This window comes from Arachis ipaensis, chromosome B5 (assembly GCF_059453495.1).
Source record: "Arachis ipaensis isolate K30076 ecotype BB chromosome B5, ASM5945349v1, whole genome shotgun sequence".
NCBI classification, from domain to species: domain Eukaryota; kingdom Viridiplantae; phylum Streptophyta; class Magnoliopsida; order Fabales; family Fabaceae; genus Arachis; species Arachis ipaensis.
This window is the reverse complement of record NC_142440.1, coordinates 139,960,449-139,974,501: the sequence shown is the minus strand read 5'-3', so window position 1 is coordinate 139,974,501 and position 14,053 is coordinate 139,960,449. Positions and strand designations below refer to the sequence as shown.

The window sequence follows — 14,053 nt, the reverse complement described above, 5'->3', positions numbered from 1 at the left end:
AAATTGGAAGATTGGTATTGCGAGGGAGAGAAAATCTAACCTCTCATTTGTGCTCAAACTTAATTGATGAACAAATCGGACCTTAGGTATTTTGTGTGCGAAATTTTTTGCACATAAACCAAAAAATCATGTAAGATTTTTAAATAGTACAATTCAAAGAAAGGAGTGTATTTTTAACCTTTTGTTTCAACTTTCAATACATCTATCACTCAAAATTTAAATTATAAAAGTAAAAAAAAATGTGGGAAATGAACCTTATAGAATAGAATTTATGATTATTTGCAAAAGAACAGAAAATTCCTCATCTAAGCAAACATATAGACTCGTTAGTGCTAAGATAGCAAATGCTACTAACACATTGTTTGGTTTGAAGGAATATGAGGGAAAAGAAAAGGGTTAAGTAAGATTTTGGTCCCTAACGTAGAGGTTGAAAATTTATTTCGTCCTCGACATTTTTTTCGCTACAAAATGGTCCTAAAAGTTTCAATTTGTTTTAAAATCGTCATTTTTATCAAATTTTTTATTTTTATTCCAAAGATACCCCTAACTATAAAAGAAACAAAAACGTTGAATAAGGGAGAACAGGGAAGGCGGGAAAGGGGGAAGCGATTCGCGAGGGGAAGGGGGAAGGATCTCGCCGCTCCAATCCGCCGCCGCTGCTCGTCGTCGTTCGGTGGCTGGATCTCGCTGCTGTTCCTCTGGGTTCGGCGGAGGTGCTCGATGGCAGATTGTTCTAGTTCGAGGCAAGAATAGGGGAAGGCTTCGGTGGTGAGCTAAGGTAGCGCGAAGAGAGAAGAAGAAAAGGGTTGCGGAGCTATGATGGCAGATCGGCGCTGTGATGCCGGTTTTGGGTGTCTCACTGGCAGGGACGAACCTAGAGGAGGACGAATAGTGGTCTCGGCCCCCAAAATTTTAAGAAACTATACTTATATATGAGACATGTGTTTAAAAAATAAAAAATATTATGTAATTTAATAATTTTATATGTATTATTTTTCATTTTGTGATAGATTTATGTTTTAATTGTTTAATTCACTAATATTTTTTACTTAACTAATTTAATATCATACCCTCAAATCGTCTTTGTACCTTTCAAATTAGTTTTTATATAATAATCTCTATATTTATTTTTAAAAAATTATTTATTTTTTTATATTAATATATTTAACATTTATATTATTATATTAATAATGACTTACGTAATTATATTTTGGTAATTATATTATGTAATTTAGATATTATTTTTTTGTAAAAAATACTCATTTTTTTTCTAAATTTACGTTGTTAAAAGAAAAAATTTTATAAAGATATCTTATATATTGTATTCTATAAGGGTACTATGTCTTTCAAATAATTAATAATTTATAATTTATTTTCAAATTTTTTAAAATTTTTGAAAGAATTAATTTTAATTAATAAGATATGTGATAATTTTTAACTAAACATACTATAAATTATTGGTATTTTATAATTTTATAATGTACTATTGATATTATTATATTTCTTTTATATAATTATCATATTAAAAATAAAATTGTGAAAAAATTATAATTATATATATATTGATAAATCTTTTAAAAAACTAACTCTAATAACTATATATTAATTATTTTTATGAAATAAAAAAAATTATCTAAAATTCGGCCAAATTATCTAAAATTCGGCCCCTCCTTATTAAAATTTTTGGATCCGTCCCTGCTCGCTGGCTTCTGCTTCTGCTTCTATTCTTCTTCTACTTCTGCTTCTATTCTTCTTCTACTTCTGCTTCTATTCTGCTTTTGCTTCTATTATGTTGTTGATTTTTTTATTATTGTTGCTTCTGGTTGCTTCTGCTTCTGCTTCTGATTGATTATATTGTTTTATTGTTGTTGTTGTTATTCTACTCATACTTCTGTTTCTGCTTCTGCTCCTGCTTCTGCTTGATTCCATTGCTGATTCATTGTTGTTGTTGTCCTGCTCCTGCTTCTACTTGATTACATTGTTGATTCATTGTTGTTGTTGCTTCTAATTCTGTTTCTGCTTGTGTTTGTGCTTGATTTTAGGAAAGGAGAAGGGGGATTTTAGTCCAAAGGATAGTTTTAAACTAAGTTAAACCTTCGGGACTATTTTGTAATGAACAAAAGGCCGGGACGAAATAAATTTTACGCCTTTACGTTAGGACCAAAGTTATATTTAACCCAAAAGAAAATGTAGGAAAAGAAAATTTTATTAAAAAATATTTAAAATTAAAAATAATAAAAATATTCAAAAATCAAATAAAAAAATTTAAAAATAAAATAAAATAAAAACAATTTAAGATATAGAATTTAAAATTTAAAATTTAAAACTTAAGATTGTCGAAAATAATGAATAGTCAGTGTAAACAGCTAATATTAGTTGGTGATTGATTGAAATTGTAATGTTAGAAAAATAATGCAAAAGAATAAAAAATAAATTTAAAAAAAATGTGAATATTTTAAATTTCACAAATATTTTGATAAAAAATTAGATTATATAATAATATTTGTAACAAAAGTAATTAGCTAATAAATTTTAAATATAATAATTTAATTATTTATCGAATAATATAAAATTTAATTATTTTATATTTTTATGTTATAGTTTAAAATATTACAAAAATTTTATTGCATAATAATTAATTTTAATAAAAAAAATTACTCATATTTTTTATATTTCTGTATTTTATATTTATTTATTTAAAAAATAAAAATTATATTATTATTTAAAATATTATATATAAAAAAATATTTTTTTATATATTAAAATATTTTATATTTATCAAAATTCATCGATACTTTATTTTTATATTAATTTTTAATTTTTTAATAAAATCTAATAATTTATATAAAGGTGCGCTGCATAAAGTTGTTGTCGTTGTCTTAGACATACCCATACCCAGAAACAATTGAGAAAACTATTTCCGCAGAGATAGCAACGTCTAGTCGTCTATGTCTTCGACCAGAGAGCAGAGAGCTCTCCCTCAAACTTAACAGCGAAAGTGGGAATCACTAAAATGTTGTCATCCTCAACCTCAACGATCACTTTCATTTTTAGGTATTCTCTTCTCCAAATCCCTAATTTTGTTTCCTTCCCTTCCTCTTCATCCCTTCACTCTCATTCTGAGCCCCCATCCACTCGCCAAGTTGATGAAGCTGTTGATTCTTTCACTCGCATGCTCTCTATGCGTCGCCCTCCATCCATCATCCAATTCACCAAGATTTTGGGATCTCTTGCCAAGACCAACCATTTCCCCACCGCCATTTCCCTTTTTCAGCAATTGCAAGCCAGAGGAATCGCTCCCAACTTATTTACTTTGAGCATCGTAATTAATTGTTGTTGCAGCATGGGTCGTATGACGCTTGCTTTCTCTGTATTGGCCAAGATTTTTAGAATGGATTATCAACCTGATACGGTAACATTGACAACAATCCTGAAAGGTCTCTATCTCTGTGGTAGTATTGGAAAAGCAGTGCGCTTTCATGACAGAGTGCTGGCTCATGGATTTCAGTTTAATCAAGTCACTTATGGGACGTTGATCAATGGGATCTGTAAGACCGGACACACATCAGCTGCTATTCAAGTGTTGAGAAAGATCCCACGGTATGGCATTGCTCCTAATGTCTTCGTGTACAGCGCAATTATTGATAGCCTCTGCAAGGATACACTTGTAAGTCAGGCTTTTCATTTATTCTCTGAAATGCTTGCTAAGGGAATTTCTCCCGATGTTATCACATACAGTTCTCTCATTTTTGGATTGTGTCTTGAGGGTCAATATAAGGAAGCCATTGATTTGTTAAGTGATATGGTGCTTAGAAACATTACTCCAAATGTTCATACCTATAGTATTTTGATCGATGGGCTATGCAAGGAAGGAAAGATCAAAGATGCTAAGAATGTGTTGGCTGTGATGACAAAACATGGTGTGAAACCAAATGTGGTTACTTATAGCAGCATAATGGATGGATATTGTTTGGTTAATCAGGTAAATAAGGCAAAATATATATTCAACACAATGGCCGAGAATAGAGTGTTTCCTAATGTTCGGAGTTACAATATCATGATTAATGGCTTTTGCAAAAGTAAAATGATCGATGATGCCTTGAATCTCTTCGAAGAGATGCATCACAAGAACTTGGTTCCTGACACGGTAACTTACAGTACTCTAATTGATGGCTTGGGAAAATCAAAGAGAATCCTTTGCGCCTTGGAACTTCTTGAAAAGATGCATGATTGAGGTCAACCTGCCGATATAATCACTTACAATTCTTTGATGGATGCTTTGTTCAATATCAAACAACATGACAAGGCACTTATGTTATTCAATCAAATGAAAGAGTGGCATTGATCCAGATATAGTTACATACACCATACTTATAGATGGCCTGTGCAAAAGTGGAAGACTTGAAAATGCAAAAGAGATTTTTCAAGATCTTTCCATTAAAGGCTATCACCTAAACACAAGGATATACAATGTTATGATCAATGGGCTCTGCAAAGAGGGCCTACTTCATGAAGCATTGGCCTTAAAGTTGGAAATGGAAGACAATGGTTGCTCTCTGGATGCTGTAACTTACGAAACAACTATTCGTGCTCTGTTGGAAAAAGGTGAAAATGATCAAGCGCTGAAACATCTTCATGAAATGATTGCTAGAGGCTTATTGAAAAGACACTAAGGAGAAATAAATCAACTCAAATTAATGAATTTTCTGTTGTCAAAATTTGTACAGAACTTGGTAAATTTTATATCTATTGGGGTGGAGGATTTGGGAAATGCCATGAACTCACTATCACCTTGATTTTGGTTATCTCACTGTTATTGAATTAATTTTGAAAATGTGTTATTGGCTGATTTTTGAGTCTTTGTTACCATGGCTATCATGCATCCTGTTTCGGCGGATATTCCTTGTTGTAACTGGTGGGTTAGTGCTTAAGATTTCTTGATAGTAATTAAGAGCTCATGATTGGTCTGATGAGCAACTGTGCTTTATTTGACTGAATCTTCTTAGAATTCTTCTAAAAGACATGCGGTGGCAAGATTAATGACATATATGCATGATTTTCACTGCCATCTTTGAAACAAATACATCTACTAAATGCATGACCCCACTTTTTTTGTTGACAATTTCAACATTTTTGTTATTTTTCAAAATCTGATCATAGGTGAAGAAACCTGTATACTAAGTCTGTGATTACGCTTGATGTTTCAAATAAAAAAGGCTGTGCAAGAAGGAATTTCTAGGAATTTGGCTAATTTGGTTCAAATATGAATTATCTTAAAAGCTTTGTTCATTTTCATAATTAATGTTACTCGGCTTTAATTCTTAAAAATCAATTGAAAATATGTACATTATGTTCATTTCCATAATTAATGTACAGTTGTAACTTGTAATTAATGTTATCTTAAAACCCTTGTTCATTTTCATAACTAATGTTACTCAGCAATTAATGATTAATTGAATTATTTCATTATTTCTTGTTGAAAAATCCTATATAGGGATTATTACATTGTTCTTGTTTAAAATCATGTTGAAAAGCTTTTATTATTAAAACATGGTTTGGAGTTTTGTTGTCTGTTATCAGCTACACCTGTCATGAAAGATTTGGTGATTCTAATGCCTAGTACAACTACTTCTACACCTATTTCTTTGGTATTTTCTAAATCTTCTCTGTATTGTGATAACTGGGGTTAGAATAAAGAATTAAAAGTGAAACAATGTTGTACAGATTGAAATTGCATTTGTTCTTGTAGAATATTTTTGAATGCTAATACAATTTCTAGTATGAATTTTCCTTTGTACTTGGATTTCAGTTTGTCCCTTTGAAATAATTGCGAGACACTTGATTTAATATTTTGTCAGCTTATTTGGTTTCTAGTTGAACCCACCATTCGATTATAAGCTTCAGATTCAGTTTTAGATGGAAGTGAAAAATAGCTACTTTCACAAAAATCACTCTTCAGATTAGACTAATAAACATAAAATGAATTGATCTCAAACAAGATAGAATATGGTTGATTCTGCTATAAACTTTGAGGAATCAATCTTAGCATCATAATGAAATTAGGTTGTTCATGTACTATTTATTGTGTGATGTGTACTGCATAAATCAATTTATGGATTTAATTTCTTTAAAATATCCCTTTTCACAAATAATTGCAGGAGATATACATTTGATCTTTCGATGGGTATAATCATGCTCTTTTTTTTTTATTATTATTGTGGATATATGATTATAGAATGAATCTTAGATTCTTAATGTTATAAAATTTATTACTGCATTTTTTGTGTGTTTTGGTTGGTGGGGGGTTGTGACTGGATGATAGATCCAAATTTGCTGAAATAATAGCGGTGTTAAAAGGCGTTGCAGAAGCAGATCAGTGGTTCTCAAGTGTCGAGAACCAGAGACCAGGTAGGCATTGTGATTATGAATAGAATATGTACCAATAACCAAGGCAAGACCATTGGAGTTACCAACAACTATGAATGCATTGTTGATCTTGAAAAGATGTGAACTTCAAAGTCTTGGAAAGAGTTGCACCAAAAAGATGTAATGTAGTCAGTTTAATCTGATAAATGTATAGTTATAAATAAAATAAAAAAAATTTTAACCATTAACTATTATTTTCTTCTTTCTTTTACTCTTAAACCAAACTCTAGTGAGAAAAATTGTTCAAAACAAAAATGCATTTCTATTATTCTATGGAAAGTTATATACAAGTGCTGATTCAAGTTCTAACCAGAATGAATCAAAACTATCCATAATTTACACAAACTATCATTTTTCTTTCAAGAACCTCTTTCAATGGATCTATTCTAACCCTGACAGGTTTTGGAAGGAATAGCTCTTTGCAATTGAATGCTATAGAAGGTAGCATTTCAAGGGCCAATACCAAATTGTTGTTCTTCTTTGCATGCTCTGCTACTTCATTGTCTAGGCAGGCTTTAGCAATTTTAGTGATGAAAATCAATAGAATCACTCAAAAAAAGGGTTTAGTTTTGAGTTATGTGAGAGAAAAAAAAACTTCACAACAATAAAGGATGAATATTTAATATGGTTACGTAACTACTTACTGGTAGATATGTGCATGAAGAAGAGAAAAAACAAAATAATATAGGTGAATATAATCAACTGATATTTCAATTTCTTATCGTCTCAAGAAGTTACACTATGAATATTGAAGGAGAAATGTTATGTTTCTTTAGCTGTGTTTCTTTATTTTATAGGATAAAGTATATTTTTTATTTCTGAAGTTTGTCAAAAGTTTTAAAAATATTCTTAAGTTTTATTTTGTTTTAATTTTGTTTCAAAAGTTTTCGATTTGCATCAAATATACTACTAGCAACTAAATTTTAAAAAATTTAAGATTAATCCAACAATAATGCATGATAAATATGTTTAATTTGCTTGTGTTAAAGATTGTTCTTGTGAAATTATTTCTGAATTAGTCATAATTTTTTTTGAAAAATTAGTCGTTAAGAGTAAATTTGATGTAAATCGAAAACTTGTAGGACAAAATTAAAACAAAATAAAATTTAAGGGTATTTTTAAAATTTTAACAAACTTCAAGGACAAAAAATATATTTTATCCTATTTTATATTTTTTTTACTCTGACTTCCATTGCATGCCAATATTTCAATATTTCAAGGTCTTATTTTTATTAATGTAACAAAAGAACGGTTGTTACCAGTTGAGAAAAAGAAATAGCAACTTGAGCGTAGTGGGTTAATTTAACCCTTTATTTTTTTTTTTTTAAATGATCAATTACGTTTCTTCATCACTTTTAGAAATGCGATTCCCATTATTTATGACTTAAATTTATAATTAGTTATTGATAATGATATATAAAAGAAATAGAGTGGGTATAACTATATAAGAACAAGAGAAATAAAGTAAGTGAAGAAATGAGAGAGATAAAGAAAAAGAGATGGGAAGGTGGAGACTGAAGAGAACTCTTTAATTTTGGTGAAAAAATTTTGATTTCAATTGCAATGAAAAAGAGACATGTGACACATTTGATTGTAAAATTAATAATATATAATAGATATTTTTTAATTATTATTGACACAAGCATCAACATATTTTGAATATATGTGGTGCTTTTATGTTTCAATTTAATTTACCATAATCTTTTTGGTCTTGTGCCATTAATTATGCTGTTTATTTGCTTAATAAATTTTATCTTTAGCGATAAATTCTAAAACACCATTTGAGGTTTTTTTTAATCATCCACCAAATTATCATGATCTTAAAGTTTTTAGATGCTTATATTTTGTTTCTACCCTAATGGCAAATAGATCAAAATTTGATCCAAGAGCAAAAAAGGTTGTGTTTATTAGTTTTCAACATGGTTTTAAAGGATATATTATTTATGTTTTAGAAGATAAAAGAATTGAAATTTGTAGAAATGTGATTTTTTATGAAATAATCTTATCCTTAGTCACTAAAACGGTCCAATTCCATACACCCACTCCAACATCATCAAACATACCTCAAAAACAAAATTTAGGTAGTCTTCTTTTTGAGTAAGAACTTATTCCTATTGACAGCAACACTCATTCCACCTTTGAGTTCAAATATAAAAAAATAGGTATTTTTTATTTATATAATTTAATATTATTTTATATTTTAATATTTATTTAATTTAATTTTTTATATGATAAAAAATATTAAAATATTTAATAAGTATTGATATTATTGTATTTGTATAAATTGATAAAAAAATTCAATAAATATTATAAATTTTAATATTTATCCTTCTAACTTCTTTTTTACATATTTTACAAGATACATATTTAAATTTTTATATAAAATAATCATAAAAAATCAAAGAATTGATGCAGTTTTTAAGAGGAAGGCTAATATTTAAGAAGCAGAACATATAACTTTTACAATATTAACACCTGTAAATAATTCTTCTACTTTAATGAATCACGAAAAAATTGAGATACAACCTTCAAAAGTTTAAAGAGTTGCATCTAATGAATTTGACCTTAATTCTTTGGAACGAGACTCTAGAAAACGGCTTTAAATTTGGCAATATCACCCAAATCAGAGAGATGAGGTTAGACAAACCTATCTTAAATGAGTCCATATCAAAAGCATCTTGACAATTATTCTATCTGCCCTCCCCCCTCCAAATTTTATTTCAAGTTCCGCCACTATATTGACCCACACCTCATTTCCACTAACCCATCCATTCTAATATTTCAACTTCACCTACATCACCAGTATCTCCCATTCTTTCTTTTCACCGAAGCCTCACTAAGCCAAGACATCTCAATCTTCTACATTCAATATAACACCATCATCTCCCTTCAAAACCATTTCTCTATCAGGCCCATCATCACCGAGCTCGCCAATCATCAATTTACCTTTTCGATTATGTTTGTAATTCTTCTCTCACATGCGCAAATTTCTCTTTCTCAATGTGTCTTTATCCAATTTCTTCTATTATGTATTTTTCTTATATTTTTCCTGCTTATAAAACCTATCTTTTGTCTTTGTAATCTGAGATTGAGTCAAAGTCTTTCAAAGACGCCAACAATCATTCTAGTTGGTGTAGTGCCATGAAAGATGAACTGGATGCTCTTGAATTGAACAAAATTTGGTATCTTATTGATTGTCCTGCAAATATCAAGTCGATTGACTGTATGTGAGTTTACCGAATCAAACGTAAGCCAAATTGTTTGATTGATAGATATAAAACACGTCTTGTGGCTAAGGAATTCACTCAGACTGAAGGTGTTGATTTTTTAGAGACATTTTCTCTTGTTGTCAAGCCTGCCACTATCAGATTAGTCTTGGCTTTGGCAACCATGAAACACTGACTCATACACCAACTAGATGTCAATAATTCTTTCTTACACAGTGATCTCTCGGAAGATGTTTATATGTCTCTGCCCCCTGAAATTGTGGCAACTCTCCGAAATCAATGTTGCAAATTGTTGAAATCTCTATACGATTTATGACAATTTAGTTACATGTGGTATGAGAAACTGTCCAGTCTTTTACTATCTCATGGATACGAACAGATTATTTCTGATTATAGTTTGTTTGTTAAATTTATTAGTGCTGAAATCTCTAGTCTTCTAGTTTATGTTGATGATATTGTTATAACTGGAAATTCTATTTCTAAACCTGTTGTTGTTAAAACAATTTTGAACCAGCATTTCAAAATTAAAGATTTGGATTCTTTGAAATATTTTTTGGGTATTGAAGTTGTTCAATCAGAAAAAAAAATTTTCTCTCTCAAAGAAAATTTTGGCATGATCTTTTAGAAGATTCTGGCTTGTTAGGCGCCAAACCAGCTTCTATTCCCATGAATAGTGCTACAAAACTTCATCAGGATGACAACCCCCTTCTCTCGGATCCCTTTGTCTATCAACGTTTGGTTGGTCACCTCATATATCTTACCACTACGAGACTAGACATCATGTATGCAACACAACAATTAAGTCAATTTATTGGCGTTTCCTACTCAGTATCATCTTCAAGCCGCAAAGTGAGTGTTGAGTTGCTTAAAGAGTAGCCGCGGAAAAGGAATTTTCTTCCCCAAAAGTTCAGATTCTTGTCTTTAGTGACTCTGATTGGTTCGGATGTCCTGACACTCAGCGATCTTTAAGAGGCTATTGTTTCTTCTTGGGCAGATCTTTTGTAATACCCTACCACACAGAGCCTTACGCTTAAGTCGTAAAGTAGAGATGGCGATGTTTTACGACCTCTAAAAGAAAAAGACATATATAAATATAGTTGAAAGAAATTATAACTAGGAGCCTTGAAGAAGTAGCTAAGCAAAAGCGTAACAGAAAAAAAATCGCATCGCACTCGTACGGATACACATAATATGAACACCTGTTTCTCCATTGTCAACTTCTAGGAGGGACTTACACAAAATATACAGGGCGGAGAATACATATACATATAAATACAACTAGCAGCAAAATACTAAGTCCCAAGAGTATAGTTCTTCGCTTCCAGAAGGTCTCCAAAATACTTAGTGAGGTGCCTCTCAGTATGGTAAATGTTCCCACGTAGATAATATATAAGGTCTCGAAAAAGGCAGAGGTATTTCTAGAACTCCAACACTTAGATTTAACTTAAAATTTATGCTAAGCTAGAAAGTTTGGTAGTCTATCTAAGAGAATTATAGCTTTTAAACTAACTCTTCACTTTCTGTCTGCTTTAAACTTCCTAATCACCGGGTGGAATAACCCTCATCACACCTCCACCATATGAGGGGTCTCTCAGATACAAACACATACAAATCAAACAAAAAAAATACAGATAAGGGTACAGATACAGCAAGTAGAGCAAGTAGCAGATATAGTTAAGTAGTTAGGCAAACTAAAACAATGCACACTCAAGCAAAACATACAAATGCATATGATGTATGCTTGTCCTATGGCTAATGAGTCTCATCTGTCGGTTATATAGCCAAACCCGACATGTCCGGTAGCTAATTTTGGAAGTTCCTCTGTGCGCGTATCCCCAAGATAAAAAATATCCACGGGGAGAACCCCAAGCTCAAATTAATATATATATATAAGTTAAAGTGGCCGGTCACATTTTGCGACAGATGATTAACAGAGTATCGAGTCTAAACCTGGAGCAAGTGGTGGAAGCCACTGCATCTACCCAGAAAAACTCGTATATCAAATAATAGAAGTGCATATGCCATATAATTCAATCAATCATCAATCATCAATCATCAATCATCATCGATACAGCCATCATTAACATCACATTCAATATTTCAGCACTTCATCAGTTACAATTCTTCACTTTACAACCTTAATATTAACTTGACTTATTCAACATGTTTACCCTTACTCCACAGCCTAAAAACAAATTATCGGGTCTTAAAAGGTTGTTACAGAAGTTTGAAAAGGTAGAGGAATGATTTAAAATTCAAAAATACACTTTTTGAAAAACAGGGAATTCTCGCGTATGCATGTAAGCTTTGGCAAACTCTCGTACGCAACCACCTAATGCGTACGCGAGTGTGTTGACAGAACGAAATCTTCGTGTATGCATGCATGTTTTCGCGTACACAGGATGTGAAAATGCCAAAGTCGCGTACGCATGCACTGTTCGCGTACGCAAGGGTGTTGTGCAGAACCCAATCCTCGCGTACACATAGGGTCTTTTGGGTACGCATACATCAAAATTTCAGCAAAAGCTATTAAGTTACATAAATCAGTTTTTACACACCCTTCTTATATTCATCCTAGTCCTACATCAGTGCTAGTCACACCTGTCTTTCTGGAAGCAATTATCATTTATGGTGTCGATCCTTCACCATGCCTATAATTTTCAAAAATAAACAAGGTTTTCTAAATGATTCTATACCTTATCCCTTACCTGATGATCCTTTTTTTTCAAGGGAGCACGACAATAACTTGGTTCTGTCCTGACTCTTCTATTTTTTGTCCCTTTCTATTACATAGAGCGTCATCTACTTGTCCATTGCCTTCTCTGTTTGGACAGAATTACAAAAAAAAAAGATTTTATCAAAGTGACCTCCTCAGTATTACATAATTGCAAGAAGAAATCTATGTGCTAAAATAAGGCACTCCCTTTGTCACCAAATTTCATATCTCATTGAAGACTTTTTGGGAGGATTTTGAAAATTCACTCCCTCTTCCTACCTGCAGCTGTCCAACAAAAACATATAGAACTCAAGATTTCATTATGCGCTTCCTTAAGGGGCTTGACGAACGGATCTCTATGGTTAGGTTTCAGCTCCTTCTTCTTGACCCATTGCCGGCGGTAACTCGTGTTTTTGTTCTTGTGATCCAACATGAATGACAATTACAAGTTGCTGCTGGATTTCTCGATGATCCATGCTCCATTGCTGCTGCTGTTGACTCTCAGCGCCCTCTATTCGGCCACGGTTGTGGCTTCTCTTCCACCAACACGGGACGTGGCGGCGGCTCTTCCTCAAAGTTATGCTCGTATTGTGGCTCTTTTACCAAAAACAAATTTCTCCTATTATTGTTTATATCAAATGACTTTCAAATTACTACTTTTTATAAAAACATTGTTCAATTTTCACCATTCTTAATTTTTCATTATGTTCTTTATTTACCTTATTTCAATTTTAATATTATCTCCATCTCAAAAATTACTTCCGTACTTAAATGTGTACTTACTTTTTTTTATCTTTTTTTTTTTTGCACTTTACATGCCAACAATTTGAGGACGATTAGTTTGGGTAGAATGAGAGAAGAATTATATGTGTAAACCCCGTGAAATTAATAAATAATTAGCCAACATATTAATTATTATTCAAAGAGATTAGAAAATCAATTTTTTTATAATTTAGAGGAGCAGAAATATTAAAAATATAAATTTTGACACTAATTTTAAAGATTTTGGCCCAAAAATAGGCCAACGGACCGAACCGATTGGACTGGACCTAAACCGACCCAAAGTCTAACCTATAAAACACCTAAAATGGATCTTCATCTTCTTCATTACTGCAAACCCCTTGAGAAGAGAAGATTAGTGTAACAAAATCCCTAACTCTCCCTTCCAAAAATTCTAACGTCCATAACGTTCAATCCAGAGTTCTATCCAGAGTTCTGATTGACGAGTTGTCAGCGGCCACGCGTTCGTCTCGGAACTCTCTTCAATTCTATCCGAAAAAAATGGTAAAAAATTTGCATTTCTCGCCCAGTTCTTTCTTCCTCAATTTCGAGATTTTAGAGTTTAGGTATTAAGGAATCGAATGATTTTGATGGTTTAGGTGAACTCTAGCAGTAGAACATCATTGGGTTTGGTCCAATTAATCTGTGGGTAAGGTAAAAAACGGTTAAACCCTTATGAATCATTGAGTTAGTGAATCCTATGATTATTATAGTGATATTGTGTGAAATAGATTGTGTTCTGGTTGATTTGAAGTTCAATCGGGCAGTTCGGAACGAAATCCGGATAATTAGGCTTGAGGAATTGACGTTTGGAAGGTTGGAACTTGTGAAAGGAGAGATTTTTGAGGTGTTCCAAGTTTAGGGAGGAATCGACCAAGGTATGTTTTTGGTTTTTCGTAGTTAA

The 14,053-nt window shown here is 31.8% G+C and overlaps 1 pseudogene; it reads left to right on the top strand.

Moving 5' to 3' along the window:
* Positions 1-2,901: 2,901 nt before the first annotated feature.
* On the top strand, positions 2,902-5,306 carry LOC107641103 (uncharacterized; annotated as a pseudogene).
* Positions 5,307-14,053: the final 8,747 nt, after the last annotated feature.